The sequence below is a fragment of the Hirundo rustica genome, chromosome 6 (assembly GCF_015227805.2).
Source record: "Hirundo rustica isolate bHirRus1 chromosome 6, bHirRus1.pri.v3, whole genome shotgun sequence".
NCBI lineage: Eukaryota > Metazoa > Chordata > Aves > Passeriformes > Hirundinidae > Hirundo > Hirundo rustica.
In genome coordinates this window covers 36,142,378-36,168,580 of record NC_053455.1, presented here as the reverse complement: position 1 = coordinate 36,168,580, position 26,203 = coordinate 36,142,378, and the positions used below count along the sequence as shown (strand labels likewise).

At 36.1% G+C, this 26,203-nt stretch overlaps 1 protein-coding gene across 3 annotated transcripts in view; it reads right to left on the bottom strand.

Moving 5' to 3' along the window:
- Positions 1–26,203, bottom strand: part of PRKD1 (protein kinase D1) — a 122,128-nt gene that overhangs the window by 70,396 nt on the left and 25,529 nt on the right. The gene's annotated exons all lie outside the window — the stretch shown is intronic.

The following is a 26,203-nucleotide window of genomic DNA, read 5'->3' as shown; positions in this document are numbered from 1 at the left end:
AAAAAGCAAAAGTGAAACAGTTGAAAAGTCAGTGCTTGCATTCTGGAATAATCAAAATAAAAAAAAAAATTATTTGCTGCTCTTGATTAAGGGACACTGAGCTGTAGGCTTCTCAAAATAATAGAGCAAATCAGAACATGAAGGACAGTATTAACATTTAACTACCTTGGCTTATAGCAGAACAATATAACTTGGTTATGTAATGAGAAAAATGCAAGCATAGCTTAACAGATTCAGACTTCGCAAAGTATTATTTCAGGCATGTGGAAACATGGAATATAAACTGCTCTGATGTAAAAGGGACTCTATTCTGAAAAGCAACAATGAAATTTAGCCAGTGTAGTAGATCATTAGATTAATGTGTACTACTAGTGAATAGTTTTTGCCATAAATTGGGGAATATCAAAAGCAGATGGATTTACTAGCTCTGCTTCTGGCAGTGATATGAACACAACCAGAAGTCTTCACATACCTAGCATTTAAAATTCAAAAATCTAGGCCATTGGCAAAAGGATTCAGGAAGGACTAATAGAATAATGAAGGAACTGAAAGACATACTCTCCCGTCCATGGCAGCAGGGGATTAAAATGTTCAATTTCTAAAGGCAGGTCAGGATTTGATCATTTTTGATAAGCATCAGTACCAGAAAGTGAAATCTGATTTTCTATTGGTTCACCTGCCTAGCAGATGAAGAAACTGCAAGTTTCAATTTCTAGCAGCTGAGGCTATGTAGAATTAGATTACCCAACAATTATTTTGCTGGTCCAACTTCTTTTCTTGCTTAATTTTTTATCTAAAACAAGTGCTCACTGAAAAACAAATATGGCTGTGCTATTTTCACATTATAGGAATTTTGTTTCTAATAGAGATACTCCATTTAAAAAAGAGTTAATTCAGACAACTCCTATGGCTTTCTTATGCAAAAAAGTATTAGAACAAATTACCATAATGTCATATGCTGCAACAACACTTCCTGTCAGGCTAAACTGGAGAAGGCTAACAGATTTCTTGGGACTCTTCTCAGAACACCTTTTTCTTTCAGTCTCAGGACACCAAAAGAGGTATTCAATGCAACAGGTATCTGAAATTATCCTGATCATTTTGGCATTGACAACACCTCAAATGTAACACACAGTCTAGTTCTGTGTGTCCAAAGACAGTCCAAGGACAGCAGCAGAAAAAAAATTGCAGAATGTGCTACAAACGGCAAGACTTAAAGAGCTAACCAATGACTAGGTGAAAGAAGACAGACAGAAGGGAACTTGGACAGTTCTTACTTCCGCCTCTAGACAGGCAGTAATAAGTGTATATAAAGTGAATAACAGTTCAATATAGAAGGGTAGTCAAAACACCAGCAATGTCCTTTGGAGGGAGCTTGTGATATCTCCATCACTGGATGTTCCCAAACAGGTTGGACAAAGAAGGGTGCAGACAGAACTGATTCTGACTTGAAAAAGGAAGAAATCCTTTTGGGTCTTTGAAAGTCTATACCTACAACTCTCCTGGAAGACATGAGAAAACCCCCAACTTACAGTGCAAAGTAAGAAAACTATGTAATGTACATTCCTACGGTTTAATGTTCCTTTCTGCAAGTCACAGACCTATGACTTTTCCTTCTGATTATCTAAAATTCCCACTGTAAGTTCAACTGGATAAATACTTCCTCATTTTTTATCCTGAACGGTCATGTAGAGCTCCCAAATAGCTGCCACATTTCACAAGGGAAGTATTTGCATCTCAGCGTGGGTGAATACATGTCCACCCCCATCCAACTAGTACTGACAGATTATTTGACAGTTTAATTTCAGTCAGACCTATCTGCCTCAAGAATATTTTTAAACATCAAGACAAAAGTTGTCTTAGAGTTTAATGTGTCTGGGATGTGCATCTTCGAAATCATGTATCTAACACATGAAACGAATACACTGTCAACCCTAAACTCCTGCATGGGTTTGGTTGTTCAAATACTCACTTCCATATTACCCTACTTAAGTACTTAATTTTTCCAGTACAGAATTTCACACTCATTAAATTTCACCTCTTCTGCTACAATAGAGAATATCTTTCACAGTATTGTTCTCAGGAACAACGAGGGACTGGAACTTTTCTCACGGCTCTTCCCCTCTGATTTTGGACTTTAAGTAAGTTCCTCCCTATTGCTTTTGATGAGATAGAAGTTCCCCTGCTGCTAAGAAAAATTGTAAATGCTTTTGTGAAAAGTTATTGACTTAATCATGACTCTGAATACTTAATTTCAAGTGTTGGTTCTTGCCTTCCTGAAAACTCTATTTTAAAGAAAGTCTTTTTTAATGCATTTTACATTCATTGAGCAGTGTTACAATTTTCAGTTGCAGAACTGTGTTCCATAATTGATGCTAGAATATTTTAAGAAAGCTTATTTTTTCTTCTTTTATAGCCATTTTCCTAACAATCGCTTAAACAGGGCCATAAAATAAAGATTTTTTTTTTTTTTCTTACTTAAAATCAGAACAGTAACTTGTAAATGATGAAGAGAAGACATTTATGCTGAGAACAAAAAGGTGAATCAGCTCTTTGAAACTTCTGGTTCACAGGGTATTTTCATACAGAACACTGTATTAAAAATATATTGCTTAGAGCAAGGAAATTATGGCTTCCTGTCTTCTATAGAGAAATTGAAGTCTTTGGCATTAAACACAATATTTGAAGAGTATTACTAGCAAAGTCTAAATTCTGTTCCTGACAGGGAAAAAGCAGCTGTCACAAAGTAAGAAAACTTTTTAGACCTTCATTTAACATATAAAGAAACCCTTCTAAGTTCTGAAAACAAACGAGTCATTGTAAAATAATCTTATTTGCTTGACGTCTCAGCCATTTGGCACCCAGCCAGCCAGGGTGAAAAGACAGACACTTAATATACAAAGATCCTAGCAACTAGACGTCTGCAGGGAGCAGGGGATTGTATTGCCAGCAGCTGAGTGATCAAGATCTCATACACTGAAAAGGAATATACAAAATGAGGTGTTCATGGGCCACCTTAGTCTTTTGGAATAGATCAGAAGCAGGCAGATAGGCAGTAAAGTTCATAGTCAAAGGGGGCAGACTCCTGGATGTCCTGTAAGCTGAGTCACCCTACAAATGTGAGTAAAAACATTAGTATACTAACTTCTGATAAAAGGAAAAAAGAGGGACCAATAGAGCTAGCCTCATTCACCACCATCTTAAAATCTAATAACTCAGTTGAGCTGCTTGAATTTTCCTCTCACAGGTGAGACACACACCTTTCCTGACAAGACAAAAAAAAGTTGTCTGAACTGAGTTATGTTGTCTGAACTGTCACATTTTTTCTCCTGTCCCTGCAGAAGAGGCAACAAGTAAAGTGACAAGTTAAAAATAAATAAATAAATAAATAAATTTCCATTTTTTAATTCAAAAACAATGGTGGTTAATCCATTTAGTTCTGACCACATGCATTTTACTTGTGTGGCAGCAAGCCACGAATTCTCAGTGCCCCTCACAAGGACTCCTGGACCACAGATTCTGACAATACACCTGAGTTCAAACCAAGCCAGCCCAGCTGCAACTGGATGCCTCTGCTCTGCACTCTATGTGTGAAACCCACCAGTGTTTCCCATGTCCAATACTGAACACTCAAGGTGCTACATACACAACCACCTACTGTCACATGTTACCTAACACCCTTCATGCCAACCAGCTCCAGTACTTTACTCTCTCCCTAAACACTGAAGGGGCGCTGTTATCATAAAAACATTTTAATTATCATTTAGAAGAATAAATCTAAGTAGTTTCCCACGACTTGTACAACTGTTTTGATTCTCTCTATGTGGTGCGGCAGTGTTCTTACTATGCTTAATCAAACCATGAAATAATGGATGGATGCGTTATTACGACAAACAGATCTGTTTCATTGTATCAGATCCTCTGAAACTGCATAAGGAAAATCTGAGGTAGGGTTGGCCTTGCAATGCTTACCAAAGAACTGCAGACGTAATATTTCTGCTTCGTGAATGGCTTCTCTTTTTTTCCTCACACCAACAAATACTTTCATTCAACTAATTACATATTATCAGCAGGTAATTTCACCTCAATTATTTTCTGCCTTTAAAACCAGCAAGCACACAACTGTGTGAGAACAAAGCTATACACATTTCAAATAAGCACTGATCTGACTGCAGTGATCCAGCATGCTGAGTTGAACTGCCAATATGTATGGCTTCAGTAACAACAAATGATGTTTCAAAACCCTAAAGCAGTCACTGAAGAATGCTTCATGGGTTGTGTCACCTTTGATTCACTTTATGCAATGTACCATTAGAAGCATACATTGGTCATTAATTACTATGCTCCAATAAGGCAAATGAGCATTGAAACTGGATATGATGCACTGACATACCAGTTTGACTTTCTGGAATTTTCAGCAGGGTAAAATAACAACTGAGGCCATGATTTTTAAAAGCATCTGGTAATTGCTCTTCTGTATCTCAGAAAAAACTAACTTTTAGGAACTAGATTAATTTGGTTTACATTCATTTCTTATTGCTGTGCTGTGCATTTGTAACCTGTACCACATTAAAACTTAAAATGTGATAAGAAAGCTAAAAAAAGTCAAACCTGCCCATTAAATGGGTGCATATAAGCAAAGGTTCTATGTACATTTGATCACATTTTCTACACAAAAAAATCCACCAGCATCATCATTTCTACCATTGACAATTATGCATGGAGGAGAAAGGGGGTTTTACTCAAAACCCAGTAAAATGAACAAAAATTAACAAGTAGCAAAAAAAAAGTAAAAATATAACAGCTGTATTGTTATGCAAAGCCAAATCTGAATATAGACCAAATTTCCAGGGCCAGAAACAATTTTGCACGCACAGACATGGTACCATGGGCAGGTGCATACTTAAATTGCATGCGCACGTACATTGCGCTTCTTGTTTTCTGACCAATCCCTCCCTTCCGCCCACTGGTCCCTCTTTGGACTGATCTGATTAGAGACCGCAGATGATCTCAGCCCACAGCCACAAACATGGCTGCAGCAAAAAGTTCTGTTTTCAGCCTACGGAAGTCTGTGCAGATAATCTCCCTCAACACGCAAAAAAAAATACACCACTCAGAAAAAGGTACATTACAGAGAAAGCTGTAATAACTGACTACTTACAATGAAACAGCTGAAAATACAGATATGCAAGATTTGAGTAGTCTAGAAACAATCTAGACATATTCTTTACACCATACTTTTATTTACTTGCAATGGGAAGAAGGCAAAATGTTTAATGTTGTTTAGTGCAATAATGCATCTGTCATATCTCACCACTACTCAGAATGTTTCCAATTTGCAAACTTACCTACATTTTGCTAAATCTTATCCTAAATACAGTCCAGTTTCTTTTTTTGTTCATAAGATTTTATAACGATGTAAGTGGAGGAAAGTGACCACTTTCCAAGATGTCTCATGAAAATAAAAGCTGGGCAAATCACTCATAGCTAGTCTGCCTACTTGGAATAACAACCAAAGAGTCCATGCCAACTTCCCCACATCACATCAGCTTCCTCCTCCCTTCCCCCAAACTACAGCTGGATCCAAGAGAAAAGCATTTAATTTCACCCAAAAAGCCCACGCAACCAAAACAATGGAATCATCCAATCCTGAATGGAAGTGGTTGTGTTTGTGAGAAAGCTGAAGTAAAAAAAAAAAAAAAATTAAAAAATACGATTTTCTATGTTGTTAAGAGTAATTATGAAACAGAAAGAGAAATCTTCACACTGGTATTTTAAAAAGTAAAAATTAAAAAAATAAAAAAAAAATTGCCAATGATTACTTCTGCCAGGCTGGGAAAAAAAAATCCTCTTTGTTTAAAATGAAATATGCATAAATATACAGGAGTGACAAAAGACTTTTTTTTTTTTTTGCTTTCAGAGCACTATAATTTTACTTAAATGGTAGGTGTTCTTTCTAAACAGAATGGCATTTCAAAGAGACACCCAATCCTGTATTTCAAATGCAGCAGTCATCTCTGAAAAAGGGTCTTGAAGAAAATTTCAAAATAGCAAGAAGCAAATTAGTAAAAAAACAAAACTTTTCAAGTCTGTTTGAATAAAAACATAATCATGAGGAAACAAATGTACCTTGCCCTTCCCCCTTCTCCTTCCTCCAACGTCTGTGCCTGCACAAAGATATAAAAAGCCACTAAACCACAGGGTCCCATGCCTGTCAACCACAATGGCTAAATAACTCGCCGTGTATTGGCATCATTTTACATGAATGTATTCCTTTGAGATTTTGAAATAAATAAAAAGTGTGTACAGCAAAATGATCACTGAGACTAAATGAGAAAATTTTGTCTTTTAACAATGAATTGCTCATTACTAAAAAAGGTGAGTTTATGTCTTCATACAAGCATACAACAAACGCATCTCTTTACAGTGGCTTCAGTAGGTAATGAGCACAAAGAGCTTTTTCCCTAATTTAGAAAAAAAAAAAAAAAAAAGGCAAACTTGCTACGTAGATTATTTTCACTAATTGTTTCTGATTGTTTAACCTCTACAACTATGATTAGAGGAAAAAGAAAACAAAGGAATGTTGAAGATGAATTTAAATAACAAGAACATTAAGTTTGGTCAATGTCAGTGAACGAGTGTGATAAGAGAAGAACAGGGCACAAAATTCTGAACCACTGATTTCAGAACTGCAATGAAGAAAGATCTTAATTTCATATTCAACAACTACCCCTCTCCTACCCCTAAAGAGCAGAAAGAAACATTTCAGACTGTCATCCAACTGAGGTTCTTCACAAGGCCTGAGAATGTAAAAGGGCACATATTCCACATTTCTATCCACAATTATATCAAAGGCCGCAGATGGTCCAAATTCAAAGACTTTTAAGGCTGATATTTTTATTTAGCTGTTTAACTTATGCCATGCTTACTGTTTTTAAAATATTAGTGATTTCCTTTACATATCACTACATACTGTATGAACTAATCTATCCTTTCAGCAACAAGACACAAAAATACCCTTTGATTGTTTTTTAATAGACTGATAAAATCCTAGCACACCAGAACTGATTAAGCAGTGGTTATTTTTCGTACGGCTACTAGCAGCCCCAAGGTGTAGCAAATAGCCTAGGAATGAATGAGACATAAAAGCACAAGACAATCTAGTGGTGTTACAGACCGCTCAAAAGGAAATAAAATGCTAGGCTAGAAACCAGGACAGGAATACTTTCGGACTAAATCCAAAGACTTCCAGAACCTGTACCCTGATTTCTGGCAATTTTTATTTTTACCATTAAGGTTTTTTAAGTTTCATAATGTGTATAATTTGTGAAATGCAGTGGAAAGATAGGCTTTGCTAGATTCTTGCTGTCATCTCATATACCCCACATGTGTTACCAGTACATTGCAGAGACACTATCAGGACAAAGAGAAGTTATAAAACTCTGATTTAGACTGGCAGCTCAAAAAAAAAATAGTCAGGTCATGTTGAGTAACCTCTTTAACCCTGTTTTGAACACATCATAAGCTCCTTTAGAGACAACTTTTGTGTTCACAGTCCGTTACTAAATTAGACATCAGCATTCTGCCTCATATCCAGCAGAAATTTACTGTTAAACAATGGCCAGCTGACCTCACCTTCAACATAAACTGAATCATAAAAGAACGTTCTGAAATAGATTTTATAAGTCAATTAACAAAGATGATTTTTACTGAAATAAAAGTATTTGGGTTTATTTATAGCAAAGCCAAGTCCAGAAAGAAACACCTCTCTTAAAATATGCTATGTGAGGATACATGGCCCTACATTAATCTTGTTAACTCACAGTTACCATGAAGTAGTGTTGCACATAACAACGCTTACAGAAACTAAGTACGACAATGGAGGTGTGCCTCTACAAACAAAAATCTGCACCTTTGACTATAAGTATATTCAGTAGAGTAATCTGTTCATGCTTTAGTAAAAAGCACTGGTAGAATCTAATGTAAGTACGATTCATAATCCCTAAACTCCACTGACAATAAATAAATAAATAAAATATCAAACAGATTATTTGGAAATAAGATAAAATTAATAGAATTAAGGAAATACATAATGTATCTTATGGGGTGAGACAAAGTCTTGCTTGGTTAATCTGTCTCAATGAACTTGAAAAAGAAAATAAGACAAGCTTCTAGAGGTATCGATCTAAAACAGAAGGAAAATAACAAGAAAACCCAAGATACAGACAACAAAAGTGACTATCAGGTGACTGACTAGCAAGAGAACCAGGCTGCATATTTAAAAAGAAATCCATAGCTCCAAAGAAATTTATCTTTCAGACAGTTTTTCCAAGTAAAGCCCCAAGGGCAGAAACCCAAATCTTAAAAGTCAAGTTCGACAAATTTACAACACAAGTTAAATGATAGGACTGTCTGCAATGGCAGATGGTAACACAGGAGATCCTTGCCAGTCCTAGAATCGTATTTAAAGTTTAAGAAGGAAAAAACTAAAAAAACCCAAGACATCCACATTGCTATTAATCTTACCAAAATACCAAATTATTACTAATCTGTTAATCAGTTTTATCCTCTTAGAAGTAGGCATAAAGAATAAGCTGCTGAAGCAATGTAAAATCTTTTGAAGCATGCCAATATTACAGCTGAAATCTGCTGTAATCTCCCAGAGCTAAATTTTCACGTTTTATACTGGCTTATGGCAAAGGAATAATGCAGAAAATTTTAATTTTGTGCAAATACTTTAAAATAGATGATAAATAATTCAAATAATGCAGTTCTCCTCCAGAAAGTTCTTAACAATTAATAGACATACAAAACATACAAAACTGAAAACTCATAAATTCTACTTTCTTCAGCCCAGAAATTCTTTCTTATTGACCTGAGAACTTTTGTAACCTTTTTCTATATCCTTAGCAGCATTATATTATAGTAATATATAATATATATTAAATATGTCTATTATATTCTCTCTGTTGTTTTCCTACCTACACACTAAATGAAATTTTTGTTTAGGTATTTTTGTAACAAGCTGCTTTTGTTAATAGTAATGTTCAAGTGAATTTTTTGTACACAGATGATTTATTTCTGAGGTGCCATCTCACAGGTGAACTGGAATCCTAAACCAGACCGACTAATCAGTGCTGGCAAATGAGCTACTGGCAGAAAGAAGCAAAGAAAAATAAGTTAGTGCTGCAGTTGTGATGATGCAGGACTTCAAACAGTTCTTAGTGTTGTGCAAGCAATAACTACTTTTCTTGCTCCTTTTTTTTTACACATGCTGTCAAACTTACTGCCACTCCCTCTGCCAGTATTTCTCTCTGTCCACAGGTCGCAAGCTTCTTTTCACTGAAAACTGGATTAACATAACTAACAAAAATTCAGAGCAGATGTTCTCAGTTGCACTTAGTTGTACAGCCACTTAGTTGTTTTAGCCTAATGAAGGGCTGTCATGATGTTTCCAAATATATCAGGCAATGCATGCACAAAAATGTTACCACTTCCTACCAGAGAAGTCAAAAACCATAGTTTCCTGTCTTTTTTTTTAATTTTACAAGGAAACAACATAAATCTTCCCTCATACTTTGGAAAGCCTTCAGCCATCACAACAGAGTGCTATCTTCACCAGGCTTAAGTACTTATTTCCAATAAAGCTCCATTGCTACCACCGGCATCCACCCCCCTTCTGTGGTATTTCAAATATCATTCATATTGTCATTACTTCCTGCTTTAAGTTTCATTCTCTTCTAGTGTGAGAGTATGTCTTTTTCAGTGGGCTGGATAATGCAATTTCCCATATCAATGGGCACCTGTTGTAAAATTCTGATTAATGCTTTCTGCATTCTTCATATGAGAATGATTAAATCTTCTTATGCAATTTTCATGGGGTTTTAGTTTCTTTCAATTTTATTATCATTTTAATAATTTGAAATTCTGCAACATATATTTATTTAGTATTTTAAAATAATTTATTCCTATCTAATTGTTTTCACAACCTCCTATCTTTCATCTCCGTCAAGCCTACTGAAAACTCCCCCACATGCTTATCAACTGTAATCTGAAGAGACTCAAAGTAAACTAATATGAAACAAATTCATTAGGACTGAGAGTTGACAGAGCTGCATCACTGCATTTAGTCACATGTATCTGCAGAACCAGGTCTTAACCTTATACTTGAGAAGTGTACACACGGTTAAAGAATGATTTACTGTTTATTTTTTAAACGGCAGTTTTCTGCATTAACACCATCTTAGTCATACCTTTGAAAAGTCAAACCAAACTTAAAGAAAGAGGCTACAGCACCACAACCACATCCTGTATTTACACCACAATGAATGCAGATATGCTAAGTAATACCAGTGCAGAGAAACAACAAGCAACATTTTGTCACAGCTTGAAAAACAATGAGGTATCAATCTTTGAGAATATTACACTTCTCTATGGGAATTCAGTTAATACGTTGGGTTTTAAGTGCCTCAAGCTAAAGAGGCTGCAGCAACATCACATAACTTTTGATTGCCCTCTGAATAAACTATGTACTTCTTGGCCTGCTAAAGCTACCTGACACAACACCTAACCAGTTACTTTCAGAAATTCCTCCCCATGGGAAGAATGAAGCCTTGAAGCAAAAGAAAGAATGCCTTGAAGCAAACAAAAGGCAAAGCAATGTTGCACTCCAGTCTACGAAACTAAGACCAAAATTGAGTTTGAATTTCTAGAAAGTCAAATCTCCCATTTATCTTTTAAATGAATATTATCTCTAGAATATCCACAGTTGTTTAAGGAATATTCATTTTGCACTGGCATCTGTACATAGTCAGCATCACAAGGAAACCAGAAACCACGGTTCTATAAAGTTCTCCCTGTTCTTTCTCCTGCTCCTCAGAACAGGGTTACCACAGCAGCAAGTGACCCTCTAACCAGCAGCTAACACCATCAGCGTGCCATTGCAGAGCAGAGTTCGCTGACGCTACATCCAATAACTTAAGTACCATCAGACACAAAGAGTTATAGGAAAAGTAAAAAGAAAAATTAATAAGAACGTTAGCTGACTGACTACATGATTTTACCCTACAGACTTTCCAACAGCAATCATTCCTAGCGGAATATATGCGGTTAAGTTTTAACATCACTTTCCCCAGCCCTCTCCTGCGGATGACGAAAGTTTCAACACTGTTATATACGCATATATATATGTATTTACATCTGAATGCATTCTTGTATATACAAAATAAAATAAATTTAGGCTTAGTATTTGCAATCATGAAGAGAAGGATGAAAGAGATCCCATTTGCACAGGACTAGTATTTCCCTTGGGCAAACCACTACAAACCGTAACACATTGCACAGTCCAACCTCCTCAAGATACTGGCATCTTTCTGGTATGCCAACACTTAGGTCTGGTATGCCAACATATTATTTATTTTTTTAAATAAAAATTTACATTGAAGAGAAATATAAATGTCAAGAAGTCCAAGCCAGAATGTTCAAACAAGTTTCCTTAAGAGCAGAAGGATGGAGCAGCAGCAGAGTCCTGCTTAAGTCTGAGAAAAAGGTAAGGTAAGGCTTCTTTAGCCACAGAATACTGGAGGAAAGCACAAACTCCAGTTATTCTGTCTCTGCTGTATAAATACATCACACTGATGGCACCTTCTCATGTCTCTTGCTTGCCACATCTTTGTAATCAAAACGGACCAGCACTCTCACACCTCATCAAAGACTGGGGGAAGGAGAAGGGTGGGGAAGGAGAAGCACCCATGGGAAAGCACTTCTGTTATCTGGGCAGAATATTTTGCTGATGATTCATCCACCAGCTGCCTGAGAGACCACAGCATCAGCCAGTACACATCTGGGTACTCCAGTCCTTTCTCACCTGTCCCACCCACCTAGTGCCCACCTTAAAGGCCCACTGAAGTTATGCTTTACACACAATGATAAATACTCGGACAGTCACATCACCTGTTTTTCATGTTATTACACCAAAGACCATCTTTCAAATCTAAAGCCATACAAGAGCTCCAAGTTTATAATGTCCACAGCCTCACATCATAACCTTCTATAATATATGTAAGTCTCCACAGGGACTTATGCTGCTTGGCACTTCTCAGAGGCATCTTAACAGCATGACTGAGACACAAAAAGAGAACACTAAGCATGATGGAATGGACAAACAAATTGAATTACCTGTTGGACCACCTGGTCCAAAATCAGTGCAGCATAATTTAAAAAAAAAAATCAATCATCTTTTTAAGATTCATTTTGCTAAGACAAGATAAAGACATACTTGGATAATACTAAATTTCACTCTAAGTCGTCATTCCACTCTAACATTTTTGTTTGTATTGGTAGCTAGGGAAAGCATTTATTACTCCTTTTTTGTGTCAATGATATATGTTACATACCTCACCTGTAAAACAGATTTTAAGTCTCACACCAGTACAAACTAACTTGGAAGAATAAAGTCAGTTCTACATGCCAACAACAGAAAACATGGACTGTCAAAGCACAAGATTTTAAAGCTGACACAGGCAACACAATGTAAATACTCTGGATGAGGAAAAGAAAAATTCTTATTTCCTTCACTGACCAAAGACCCCTCTCAATGGTCTGATAAATAATAAAGCATTATATTTTTGTTTATAAAACCACAGTCCAAGATAAATTATGCATTATATTGACTACTTCTCCTGTAAGCTCTTCCTCTGTATTCCTTGCTTACAAATTTAACCTAGTATTCTCGCAAAACTGAGTGCTTACAAGTATCAGAAAGATCTTTATTCCAAAGTAACGGACAGAGATCAAAATACATTTTTTTCTGTAGCAGTCTTGGAAAAAACGATAGAATATTAGTAAGTATATTACACTACCAAATCTAGATCTTACCTAAATTTTTAGGTTTATTAAATTTAAGGTGGCCATTAAACAGGAATGGCTTATGATCAATCATCTCACTTCTTAGATATCTGTTACTGAAAAATTAGAAGCAATTTCTGAGTGCCTTTTATGCAAAACCAGGGTACACCTGAAGAATATACATTCAAAAGCCTTATGAGTGATGCATATGTCATTAAATGTCTCTTGTAATGGAAGTACTGCAAGTTGAAAGGTTAAATACTAACTTGAAGGTGTGAATACATGAATACAGATAACAATCTGGCTATATAACAAAAAAACCCTAGATGTTTTCAAGGCACATGGTCTGACAACTACTAAAAAAATTATGTATGTAATTTGTAAACATTAATAAAACAAATCAAAGCAAACTTAAAAAAACCAAGCATATAACTCCACATTGTTTTCTCAGGGGAGACAATGAATAAACTTTTTGCTCAATTTTAGTATCATAACAAAAATCTCATCTTGCATTCCTGCTCTAAAACTGATATGGGAAAAATAAACTGCTAAAAGAAGCATTAATAAAGAAGCACTGTGTAAAATGTTAAATAACTTGAAAAGTTTTAATAAATATTCATGTTGGACTATCCCTTGCCACAACAAAAAGAAAAAATATAAATATGCTTTCAGCATAAAACAATCATTAATTTCAAGTGGTACTTAATTAGTGAGTCTGGAACAAATCTACATGAATTCTCATTACAATATAAAGTACATTTATTTCCACCTTCTAAGTAAAGCTAACTGTGGGTAAATTAAGGATTTGACCTTCCCATGTCAGCATGGTGGTTAATGCTTCATCTCCTGTTTTTCAAAGTTTCGGTTTCCTGACACTCTACTTTCTGAAACAACTCAAAACTTTATCTAGCAAAACCAGTTACATTTTAACAAAAAAAAAAAAGTCAGTGAATTTAACATCTTTTAATAGGAATAGTAATTTTAGAAACTAATGATGATTCTATTAGTTACAATTTTCACAAGTGTGCATTTTAAAAGCTATGTGATGTTATGCAATTCCACGTTACTCCTCCATCCAGGATAATTTAGCACAATAGATGTGTATTTATAGTCCCACAGTGCAACATTCATTTTATACTTGCTAATGTTACCAGACAGAGGATTCAACACAGACATGCCTTGTATTTTAATATCTGAAGCATTTTATTGCACAATATTAACAGTTTTACATCTGTGATAGACAACCTGTTCCTCGTCTTGCATCGTCCAAGCTGCAGCTTCAGGCTACTTCTATCTTCCCCAGCATTTTCATTCTTATTAGTCCATTACCAATTCATTAGCAATTAGACAGAGCTGCTCATTGCAGATGTAATAACAGTTTAGCAGAACAGTGTTCCTTTACATAGCTTCTATCATGTGTTGAGCAATGGCTGCATCTGCCTCCCCACCAGGATCACCCAGGACTTGGCTGCCGTGTGCCTTGACCCACCTGCTGCTCTCCAGAAGTTTCTACACTATATTCCAGTGACAGTATAGACCATGTTATATAATATATATATACACACACAAAATAATGTTTCATTTCTTTGTTTCCTGAGGTTTAAATTTCAGTTATCTTCATGACGCCATCCCATATTGTGAATATCACTGGAATACTTCAGAGGATATAAACAAATATTAAAGGGTAGCATCTTCCCCAACGCAAGCAGAGAAGGAACAATAAAATCCAGAGTGTGGCTCTTCTGTCTTTGCTGATCCATGTGGAACAAACAACAAACAGCTGGAAAGGTAATGAACTGTCTGTGATTTGGCACATCATAGAAGTTGCCCTTACTTTAGCTCCTCCATTGCAAAAAGGGGCACACTTCAGATGCCCTCAACCCTTTTGTCCCAATACGTTATTTTACAAAAGAAACTTATATATAAGTAAGCACAAACAGTTTATAGTACTAATCTTTATTTTGAAGTACGTGTCGTTAATACACTCATTTATCTGTGACTGTGACGGAAATCCAAGTTCCATCTTTAAAGAATATATTAGAAAATAGGAAAAAAAAAAAAAAAAGAAAAAGAAAAACCACCAAAAATCTCACAAAACTTAACATGCAACACCACTAGTCTAAAATAAAATCAATCAAAGCTTAGAAGGAAAGCATGGTCATCATGAAAAATAGCTGCCCTCAGAAAGAGAATTATAATTTAGGAATATGTTCTAGGCAGTGATTAATATCCATGTATTGTGAGCTTTCAATACTTGAGTGGCTAGTCCTATAATAATTTGTCCTATAATAAACTGATACAAACTTTTGTCATTCGTTTCCTCATAAATTTTTTCATTTCTCATCTGGCACCAAGGACAGCTCAAAATTTGATAAATTGTTTTGCCAGATTTTGTGCACAAAATCCCATCTTCACTGACACAGGTTTATATCGACTTATTTTCACCTCCTGTACAGCTATGCAGATTCTGCTATATATGTAAATGCATCTTGTGACAGTTTTACACTTTGGCAGATTGCAAATGCTGTCAGATTAGGGTTGGTGTCTTTGATAAAGTAAATAAATTACAGGGAATTACTACAGCAAGGGGCAGTGGGTATGAATGCCCACATTAGTACCTAATGCTGAAGCTCTCAGCAACTGAACATTCATGCCTAAAGGCTAGGTGTTGCTGTTCATCATATTAAAACTCTGGGTTACATAAAGGACCAACATATTTGACACTTGCTTTTATCACTTTTTTAATCCCTGTACAAAGGTTCCAGTAATTCCCCAGAAGGTATATAAAACAGAGAAGGAAAAAAAACCCAACCCACAGTATAAAAAAATCCATGCATGGAAGGGTAGGAAGTGATACTAGATCACAAACAAGCTATTTCTGGGGCTCATTCTTTATTCTTTTAATACCAAACTCATTGTTAGTTGATGTAGCTCTGAGAATACTTTTGCAAACTGGCAAATTTTGTATCATTACAGATTGTTGTTAAGATCATGACAGAAATATTTATAGCAACAGACAGGAGACAAAGCAACCTCCTGTGACAGCTCCAAGCATTAGATCGTCAATAGGTTAAAGGCAATAAAAAACACAAAAAGAAAACACACATATATATATATATACACACACACATACACGTGTGTACAAAAAAACTCTAAACATATTAGGTGACAGTTTTCTACCTAATTTCAGGAAACGCATCTAACAATTTCAAATAGTGCTTAAAGTGGCGGCGATGAACACATTCCATGCAGTTATCACCAATACACACTAACATTTACCTTCAGCAAATGCTGAAGAAAACCCCTAAAACCCACCAGGAGTTAGCAAAGCTTCAGACGTAGAATATGGACAGACGAGTAAGTATGGTCAAGAAATAGTTTTCTGGACATTTAAATACCAGAAATTACTCTATTGACACACAGAAGGGCCTGAGGAGAGATCCGAATAGAAACAACTTTGGACCAGCAAACATACAAGAAGGCCACATCAGGGAAAAAGAGTTGCAAGCATGTGCAGCATGAAGAAATGGTGAGAAGTCACTATCTCCAAATGGTCTGCCTTCATGCCTTTTCTCTCCCTCTGCATCTGGGATTTCCCAGTGGGCTCTGTCCTTTCTTTTCCACAATATCTAATATGGATTGTTTCACAGACAAGACATTTCACAGCTCATTTGTTTGCACTTCCTGTAGTTGTACACTAGCTTAACATTCCTCACCATCTTATTCTCAACTTACACAACTCGTCCTTTCTTTTTCTCCTCACAGACTCCTTTCAAATGGTTGCCACAGTGACCTGGACCCTATTGTTTTACCTCACTTAAACATCTCTTAAGATCAACTTTCTTCTGTTTCCCACCTAAAAAAAAAAACCAAAACAACAACAGGTAGAAACACCAACCTCAAAATTCAGGCAGGTCCTCATACTCTCAGACTATCGGTAGGTTCCTCAATTCCCTCCCCATTTCACCCAAATGCCACAGCAACATCACAGTTTCCACAGCCAACACAGCTTCCTGCATTTCTACTTTGCAGAAGTAATCATTAGAAGAGAACCTTGCTGATAGCAAGGTTGAAGACGTTTCAAGTCAGTCACTTTAATTCTTCTTACTGGAGAATTTTGCTGTAATTAACACCAGTAAAGGATCTATGGAAATTTTATGGTGTTGCAGAAGCTTTATTCTACTGCTCACAATACCTTCTTATCCATCAACAGTTAAGACGTGAGCCAGAAAGATCACCTATTAATCTATCCAAGGAACACAATGAAAGTTACAAAACTCTGTAATAGAATACAACCACAAACTATGTAGTTTTTTATACAGTTCCCCAAAAAACAACACCCTCCATGGAAACACAGGCCAGCAAACCCTAACATCCACCTTCCTATTAACTGCAATTCTTTTCTATTTTACAAACACCTGACTAGTGCTGCTCTCAAGCGAGAAACTGTAAACTCTTGATTTTCAATTGAGAAAAAATTAATTTAGTTTTAAAATATACAGTTCCATGTTCTTAGAAAATTTAAGTAGAAATTACACCAAATTGGAGAAATCTATGTTTGGTCCTGACACTAGTTTTGAAATTGTACACCTAAGGAAAACAAGACGTGACCTGTACAAAAATAAGAACTTTCTAAGAACACATTAATTTTAATACCAGTGTTCAAGCAGAGCTACAATTACCATTTGTTCAGTCCAAGTAAATGACTGGACAGGAGAGGAGAACTCAAAGTGACGTCACTTTAACAGTAAACTTTGCCACTGCTTTAGCAAAGTGTGCTTGCCAAGGAACTAGAAACAAATCAGTTTTCATTCTATCCAGCTTTATAAATTCTCAAGTATTTTTTCTCTCTGCAGGAAAATAAATTTCAGATCTTATGGAGTTTTACAGAAAGAAAAATATATATTTCAAACTAGAACACCCAACAGCTATTCAACAGCACTTTCAGGGGGGTTCAGAGCATATTTTAGCCATAGTGCTCCCCAGCTCCAATAACAAATTCCAATTTGTTATTATATGCCCCCAGGTTTTTTTACAGTGCAATTCCTTCTTGCTGAGCACCATTAATTCCTGGGGTTTGTGCCTGCTGCGCTAGGGGGGAAAAAGAACAAAACAAAAAGCTCACACCCTTCCCTCGAAAAAAAAAAAAAAAACACCAAAAAACAAAAAAAAAAAAAAAAAACCCACCAAACAAAAAAACACCAACACACAAAAACACACAAAACCCCCACAACCCGCAACACAACTCTGTCTAAATCAGTGTAAAAATATCCTTAAAAACAGATATTAGAGTGCAAAACCATCTGTCAATTATGGCACAATAACAGTTTGTATTGATAACTGCAAATAACAGTTCTGCATTTGGGTCATTTTTCACACATTTTGATGCCTTCTATCACACACTGGCAGGCTCAAAAGTTGAAAGGTACGACAGCAAAGCTTTAGTGAAATAAGAGCCATCTTTCATTCTGCAGTTTTAGGCCTACTAAAGACAGTACTAAACAGGGATTTCCAAAAAGTTCATCTACTAATCGGGAAACTGCAAGCAATTTTATTGAACTGCTGCTAGTCTCAAACCCATTTTTAAGTACAAGAATTTTAAGTCATACATGATCATTATAGGAGAAATCTGGGGCTTCATTCTCGTTACTAACTTTATTTGAAATCTAATTCCCTTAAAAGCTAATGAAGAAAGTAGAACTATTATTGCCAGCCATTTACTAGCAAGAGGGTTGGCTAAAGAGTTCTTGAATATAACACTAATTTTAACTGCTTTAACATAAATGTTGTAAAAATAAAGTCATGGAATAGTTACTAGATTTTAGATTGTAAGTTTCCTATTCGCTCAGTAATAACACTCAGAAGTTTGTATAAATGAAAAACCCAACCCAGTGTTGGTGAGAAATCTTTCACATTTTAAAACAGTGACTTTAGCCAATATCTAGATTTTCTAGAAGAAAAAAAGCCTATTTCGTTTGCATAAAAATTCTCTCTTCACAGGGCAAAATCTGAAATATGTCTGTACTAAAAAAAAATTTAAAAGCCAGAAATTTCTTATTTGGAACCAATCCACATCTACAAACATAAGAAAACGTACCATAAAATAAAGGAATAGTCTTGGCTTTCTTCACTCGCATCTCACACCAATTTATTGTCAGAATCAGTACTTATACAAGAAGTACATACTTGTAATCAATTACTGTGAACTAGCGCTGAAAACTCAGTGAATCCAATTCTTTGTATATTTCAGGGTATTTATTCCTTGACTCTGCTTCTACTAGCATCTAGCTCATGGACTATACTCACAGTCACTCTTCTCCCATCGGCACAGGAAATGATCTAGTTTTCTGGATGAAAGAGTTGAATAAATAATACATAGTTGTTTAGTGCTAAGTATTCATTACGTTCAAGATGAAGGGCTCAGTCACCAGCAGATCAAATTTAGTAACTCCAACAAAGAACACAATGACTTTACTACAGTCTTCTGGCCTCTTAAGTCTCACAGTGTGATGATCAGGTATCACAGACAGTCACCTGCCCATTTTAAATACCAGCAACATAGTTTGCACCTTAATAATGAAATATGATAACCTATAACAGGATTCCTTCTTTAAATTCCAATTTCATAGTACTGATTAATATTAAAAATAATTAACGCTCCCTCCCTCCTACTGTCACGTTGCCTTCATTATTCTTCAGTAAACAAGAAAGCAAGTAAGATCAGTACAGTAAAAACAAACAAAACCAAAAAAAAAAAAAAAAAAAAACCACACCAAAAAAACCCACCACAAACAAACAAACAAAACCTCACAAGATCTCACAAAAAATTAGCCTTGATAGGACTGAAGAAAAATTGAGGAAAAATTCAGCTGTGACAACAGGATTCAGTAAACCATCTAGTTTGCACTTTTAGTTATACAGCTAGCATTTATATATAAAAGGTATCCAAAAATTAAACATCTCTGTACTGAGTTATGTGGTAATGCCAGGTTTTTCCTTTTCTTTCAGAAGGCCATTTGTACCTGGGAATATTAAGCCCTGTTTCCAGTTTTATTACACAATTAGTACTGAGCAGGGTTATGCCAAATGCCTGCCAGTTCTCCATGAGTAAATTTCCCAGCACAAACTACGAGCAGCAATCAGAACAAGCACAGCTGGGAGTCAGCGCTCAGGGCACTTCAGCAGTTTAATCAATCCATGCACATTTCAAGTGAGGTATCTGCAACAAGAATGGTGGTATAGTCCCAGCAGTGCTTACAGTGTTATTCTAAGCAAACAACAGAGAGTAAAAAATGTTTTCACATTAGAGAATGTGAGGTATGGAAAAAAAAGACACAGTCCTTTTTTTTAAAAAAATACTCTTTAGATGGTTATCAGGGCTCCACTGACACTTTATTGCCTCCAACTCCTCTGTGCATTTAACTCATGGTCAGTCCTGGATGGGAGATACAGGTGGTAGTAAGACACATGGCAATGCAAATGTGATTTATCTATACCATTGTTTCCAGTAACTGCAGCTGGACTGCTCGACAAACAGTGAAGCTTAGTTTTCAGCATGTTGATCTTACATAATCTTAAATTTGAAAGAAGTGCAAAAAATGTCTTTTCATGTTCTTTTTCCTTGGAGATTTATTTTTTTAATTTATGTTTTGCAGTGTCCCAGATACTTGGGTGAAAATTCTCCAACAGAGGCAAAAACATTAACAGTACTAACCATTTCATACTCATGTTTGAGTACTTAAAGGGTGGGTACAATGAGTACAGAAACTTCCCTCTTCACAAGGAGATATGCAGAAAAATATGGGCAACAGGTAGGAGCTGCATGAGGAAATGTTCTACCCCAATCTAAGTCCTCTCTAGAGTAAGAGCAGTCATACCTACTGGGTTTGCATGGCCTGACTTTTGGAACTGGGAGCCTACAGTGGTGGCTTCTGTGAGAAGCTGCCAGAAGCTTTCACCACATCTGGCAGACCCAGTCCCTGATGGCTCCGAAAATGGACATGCCACTGGCCAAGGCTGTGCCAATTAGAGATGGTGGTAATGCCTCTGTGATAACACATTTAAGAAGAAATCATAACAAACATTGCACAGTTTTAATTCCAGTCAGAGAAGAGTGAGAATATGTGAGCAGAACAACATGCAGACAACCAAGCTCAGCGGAGGAGGAGCAGAGATTCCTCTGCAGCCCATGGCGCAGACCATGGTGAAGCTGGCTGTTCCCACAGAGGTCCACATTGATGCAGGGATCAACCCACAGACTGCGGAGGAGGAGCCTCAGGCGGGAGCAGGTGGATGCTTGGGAGGAGGCTGCTGCCCCATGGGAGACCTGTGGATATAGGGGCCCTGCTCTCATTGCTGGAGCAGCCTGTCCTTCAAGAACTGCTTCCTGTGTAAGAGTGACCCACACCACAGCAGTCTGATTGGGACTGCTGCCCATGGGATGGACTCGTGTTGCAACAGTTCACTGGAGCTGTTTCTCATGAGATGGACTCACGTCAGAGAAGTTCATGGAAAACTGTCTCCTGTGGGAGGGACCCCACAGTGCAGCAGGGGAATGACTCCTCTCCCTGAGCAGCAGGGAAGCCTCGAGTGATGAACTGACCAAAACCCCATTCCCTGCCTCCATGCTCTGCTAGGGCAAGAGGTAGAGCTGGGAAGGAGGGAGGGGTAGGGGGAAGGTGTTTTTAAGGGTTTCTTTTACTTCTTTCTTTGCTTTCTTTTACTTCTCAGTATCCTGTTCTGATTTTGTTAGTGTAATAAATTTAATGCATATCTCAAAGTTAAGCCTGTTTTGCTTGTGATGGTTTTTGATGAGTGATCTCTCTCCCAGACCTTAACTCATGAACCTTTCATTAAACTTTCTCTCCTCTATCCAGTTTGTGGCTTTGTGAGTGGCTTTGGTGGGTACCTGGCATCAGGCCAGCACCAACCCACTACAAGAACCTGCCCCCCCACTGGAGGTTTTTGAGATGTGATTAGACAGGATGCTAGAAAATGTCACCTAGGCTGCCTTTCCCACAAAATGTTGGGCCAGATGATCTCTCAAGATCCCTTCCAACCTGGGCTGTTCTATGACTGTCGGACATGAAAATCTAACCCTCAGGAAATAAGAATAAATACACAAAACACTGTCAATAACGCTAACAAACAACCAGTAATGGTTCTGAAATAACATTATTGGTTTAAAAAAAATGAAAAAAAAAAAAGGCAATTTTTTATGTCATCTTTGTCATTAGAGCAGGGTAATAGCAGTGCCGCTCAACGCTCTTGGGTTTACATATAGCAGTCCTTTTCTGCCTGCAACCTTGCTCTGCAGCTGTCCTCCAACAATTTGAAAAGTACTGGAGCCATCAGGTTCTGCAGGAACCTGCTCCAAGTCTACCTGACTTCAGAAAGGCCAAAATAACATATGGAGACTCTTTTTACTATGTATATCAGGGAAGAGAGATGCACAGAGATACAATTATTATTACACCAGACTAAGCTGGAAAATTCAACTGTGACTTGTCATTCCTCGTTTTAAAAAAGTATTTGGTAACATATTCAGCTGGAGTATAGATACCTCCTATAATTGAAATTAAGTTCTGTATGACTTCAGACTTTTAGCAACTCAGATATAAGCCATCAAAAATTATTTGGGTTGGCTTTACTCCGTGTAGAAAACTTATTACAACCCTTTGTTGACTTCTCATTCAAGTATCTGCGCAGCTCACTGGTTTGGGGGCAAATGATTTTTATCAGAAAAGCCATTTAATTAACAAATATTTCTTCAACCTAAATATTTTAAGAAGCAGATCTTCCAACTTGATTTGCCTTTAGTTGGCTAAATCAGGTAACCCAACAAGACATAGATCTAGCAAGTATGGTTTGTTAATAAGAAAAACATTTTAAACAAATTAATTTAAACATATTTTATTCTTAATTTTAAGGATTAAAAATTTCATGTTACAAAGTATTCAATAACAAGATATTTTTCTAAAAGTTACAATTATTACATTAAGGCAAATTAAAAGTACTGTCCCAAGTGACAGTGAAATAACCTATCTGCCAGAATGTAAAATTCTGAGTATCTAAACAAACAGAAAGAAGCTCTACTTAAAATTTAACTATGTTCATTATTGTCCAAAATTTGCTAATCAGTCCTTGGTGATCACAACTTGTACTGCCCTCCTAGTGAAGTAAACAAACAAAACCGGCCTCTCATTTGGATATTCTTTGTTGTTGACAGAATTCACATAAAGGTTTTATTTATAGACACACACATATGTATGTAAAATATTAATGAAGTAACAGTGTTACATGCAGACACAGACTACTTTGTCTCTTTCCCTGATAAATACATTTTAAATGAGCTATGGAGATAACACATTTGCAACTGCAACTGCTGTTGCTTTTTCTCAGCTTTTAGTCACAATTCAAATCTTAAAATAGCTAATCTACAGCATTCTGGGGATAATCTATGGATACTGTACTTAAGAGTGCATTGTTTGAGCATCTGGAAAGCTAAAAATCTGCTAAATAGCCGACTCCCTAAACATATGATTAGAGAATAAAAATCTTAGTCTGTTCATAGAAATGGTTTGAAACAGTATATGTTGCAAACTGCATTTATTTCTGCTGAATACATTTTTTTAAAAGTATTGATTTTCTTAGTCTCATTTGAAATCTGGTCTGGAAAAGGACATTCACCTCATCAAATCAACTTACTGAAGGTTATCAAATTATTCCTATTAAGAAACTATTTAAGAAATGTGATCTTAAAATATTAATTTAGCTCCAAGAGATTGTATGGTATCAGTCTTCCTTTGTAATGTCTTTTTGCAACAAACTATTTAAGGGACACCAAAATATTAATTTCCAGACATCAGCCTATAGTCAAGGTTCAACTAGTATTATTGCAATAATAACAGTGCTTAAAATATATTATAGATAGTTTTAAGGTTGGTGTACATTTTACGGAAAAAGCATATAATTAATGTTTTATTCCTTTGAAACAATGTTACTGGAATTATTATAGAGAACTGAGTTAACACTGAAACAGCTGAAGAGAAAAATCTCTTCACAGAGATCATAATGACAAGACAACATACATTTTATTCAAATTTTTCTTATTGGGGCAGCCTCATGAGATGCATATCTCATTTAAATGAGGATATTTGGATGACAATTGTAAAATTTGACTATGAAATGTGATGCATAAGCTCTAAACTGCATGAATTTACAGACATAATTATTCAACATTTACCCTAAAGTATAAGAAAATGAACTCAGAAGACATATTAATCAAGTTTAAATACAATGATAATGTGGCACAAATGATATCCAGGAAATGGTGGAAATAATATTCTGCAAGCAGTTCAAATTAAACTGTTCTGTGAGCTAATATTATTGAAAAAATTCTCAATATAAAAGAGTTCCCAGTCATTTGATAGGACTCAGTCCCACAACCAGCAGCTGCCCAGGAGGGTGACTATACTAGAGGCAATACAGGCCATTAGGGAAAATCCTAACAGAGATACTCTAAATTGTTTTCTGAAACTTATTTCCCCCATCACTAGGCAGAAGAGCCCAAGGTACTTTAGGTATACCTCAAATATCCTCCCAATTCTACAGCAGACCTGCTAACAGTGCTAACAGGTCAGCAAACCTGTTAATTGTACTACTATTTTAATGTATTTTAGCTTATTGCAGCCTTACATTACAGTCTTCTCTCTGCAGACAAGGAAGGAATTAAGCTCACGCTAAGAAAAAGAAATTCAGTTAGCCTCAGAAGTGAAGTTTTGAAAGTCTTACCAACACCTTTTTATTTTTTTCTGACATATATTAATACTAAAACATTGCTTCTTGGCTTTCATCATGTTAACTCCATTTTGCAACAGACAAAAGCATTGAGGTCCTTATCAATCTAAACACAATCGAATGTAAAGCAGCTACCTGTATTTACTATGTGTACAAATGTATTTTTGAAGAACATATACAAAAAAGATTGGAAGACCTGTTGATTTGTCTTGCTAACTGAATGTTTGTTTAACTGTTTATGTAAACCACAGCAAAAAGACGGAGGAATCAACCCACCCAAAAGACAAATCTTAAGAGTTAACTTCAACTTCAGTGATAGCTTGTTCTAGTCCCTATGGAGACAAAACTCTTGCAGCAGTCATGATTTTCAGATTGACCTGCAGGGTAATTTTATGAAGCAATGTTGGCAGTTTACTTTGTTTCTTTTTAAACATACAAATATCTTCATGATTAAGGAATCTGCTAAGAAGCTGTGAAATTTGCATATTTAGCCTCCACTGAAAACATTAACATGCAAATTGATGAATATCAAATGAGAAGAATAATGGAGTTCACCTTTGTATAATCAAACATTCTAGGAAAGATATTATTTTTTTCTCCTCAAAAATAGGAGGAAAAAAAAAAAGGTAAGGCAAAATAGGAACAAGGCTACCATCAGTCTTCCAATAAAAGCAGAAACTGTAAATCAAATAAATTTACTACTGATCACCTTTATCTGTATGTTACATGCAAATGATAATATCTATGCACAAGATTTAAGTTCTGTAAGATAATTTTAACGGTAAAATCTGAGAAAGCAGTTCAGATTTTGAATACCAATTTAAAATCCTGTATACTTACAAAGCAAGCCATTAGTAAACAATATACCCAACTCCTCCTTGTCCAAATCTAGCAGGACAAGCAATGATAGCTCATATTCAGAAATTCGCAAATTGTTCCTTCTAGAAAGCAGGAAAAACAAGACAAGGTAGTCAGAACACACTACCACATAAAAACCTAGCAAAACATAAGCAAGGAAAGTCCACACAGTGGGGAGCAATCTCAGACACTCTTTTCGCTATGCTACTAAAATAACACTGAAAAATAAATTCATTGCCCAGAAAACAAAAATGAAATTCAAAAAAATCTTTGAATGTATCCCTTTCCTGAGTTTTGCCTTTAGTGATAGATCAGGCAAGAAAACGTGCCCTTTACTTCCATTTTTTCCTCAATTCTGTTGAGTATGAGTTGTTTTTCAATTCAGTTGACTGTTGAGGTCCCCCTACTCAATTCTCTCATCAGAATCTAATTTGCTGTATACCAATGTAAAATGTCATACGCTATAAACTCTAGTTACAGGAAATCCTGTCTCTCTCTTTATATATATACACACACATTTTTATCATGTTCTACATTTACACTTCAGGAATCTAGATAGTGCAATAAAATGTCTTCAGCAATATCAAAAAGAGATATCACATCTGTAATTTACCCATCCCTTGTACAGGTACAATATAACAGGTATGTACATGAGAACAACAGTACTCCAAAATTCTTTTCCTCAATGGAAATGGCAAAG